Genomic DNA, 1,589 nt, shown 5'->3' on the forward strand with positions numbered 1-1,589 from the left:
GTATGGGACTCATTAATTAGGCAGAGATTTCTGCTCAGAGATTTTGATGATGTTCTTGGCATGCAAATGGGTAAACTTGACAGATGTCTTAAAAGTAAACATACTGATTACTTGGGCTACCTGTATTTGCACATCCATATACATTTTTTTCTTCTTGCAACATATTCTGCAGGGGTATTGTGGGCAGACCTAAGATAATTCCATATGGAAACCTTACATCATCCACACTTTAGCACTGATATTGTCCTTTCTGACTTTTTGTGTTGATAAAATTCAAAGAATTTTGAACAGGATTACAATGTATGCCCCTTGAGCATTGCACACTACAGTTTTAACACTTCAGTGTGTTGTGCTATAAAATAGAGGTGATACATTTTTCTGCTTATATACAAATTAAACTTCTGGGTTCACACAGTTTAACACACTAGAGTCAAATAATAAATCCTTTGATTCAGTCTGCTTTCATTGTATCCTGCCCAACTCCCATAGATCACTCATACTTGCTTTCTCAGAGTACATTCAACTCCTCACGTTGCTATAAAGGAGAGGGGCATGCAAATAGAACCTCTCACTCTGCTGAATAAAAGCAGCTCAACCCCAATGCTACACCTGTGGGAGAGTATTCCCAGCTACGCAATTCCCAGGTGTCCCCATTCTGTTACTAGAGCAGAAAAGTCACCATGGATTCTATACTGAGCTGGGTTTTTCTTCTTGGGATTTTAACACGTCATTTTATGGAAAGCAAGTGTGTGTGAATGCATGAGTGAGAAACAGAGGGTATGTGTGATGGTTTTCTTGATCAGGATCTCTGTTTTTGCAGGTCTCCGGTGTGATGTGCAGCTAGTGGAATCTGGAGGTGACTTGAGGTTAGCCTGGAGGGTCTCTGAGATTCTCCTGCACAGTTTCTGGTTTCAGCTTCAGTGACTATGGCATGAGCTGGTTCCACCAAGCTCCAGGCAAAGTCCTGCAGTGGGTCTCATACATCAGACCTAATGGTGATATCACATACTACACAGACTCAGTAGAGGAGTGGTTCACAGTCACCAGAGACAATACCAATAATATGCTCCATCTGCAAATGAATAGCCTGAAAATTGAGGGCACCACTGTGTATTACTGTGTGAGAGACACAGTGAGAAGATGTCAGCCACAAACCTCCCCTGCAAGAAGTGGTCTGAGCTGCAGGGTACACCCAGGCCCCACAGAGCACAGGATTCAGTCTCAAGAGCAGGTGCAGATGGAGTTCTACAGTTGGTTTCCTAGTGTGCTCTGAGGATTCTTCTCCATGTCACAGTTTCCCCAGAAGAGCTGTATACTTTTTATGATGACATGCTCTGAGATCCGTGAATACAAAATCTGTGACTGGAGAAATATTGTCCCATGTAGAAAACAATTTTTGATTGTTTCTTATTGAAATGAAATTACTCTGCCAAGGGTCCCAGGATTATGGAAACCCTGAGGCATCTACTCCCATTAGATTCTTGGCAGAGAGGGTGTCTGGGTGGTGCAGGAGGGCAGCCAGTGATGCTTGAGGAGAAAGGTCTAGTGACCTGCTTCTGAAATGTTAAACTCAGAGCAGAAATCACAGG

Source organism: Echinops telfairi, unplaced genomic scaffold (assembly GCF_000313985.2).
Source record: "Echinops telfairi isolate 266 unplaced genomic scaffold, ASM31398v2 ScPeMD7_74;HRSCAF=306, whole genome shotgun sequence".
NCBI classification, from domain to species: Eukaryota; Metazoa; Chordata; class Mammalia; order Afrosoricida; family Tenrecidae; genus Echinops; species Echinops telfairi.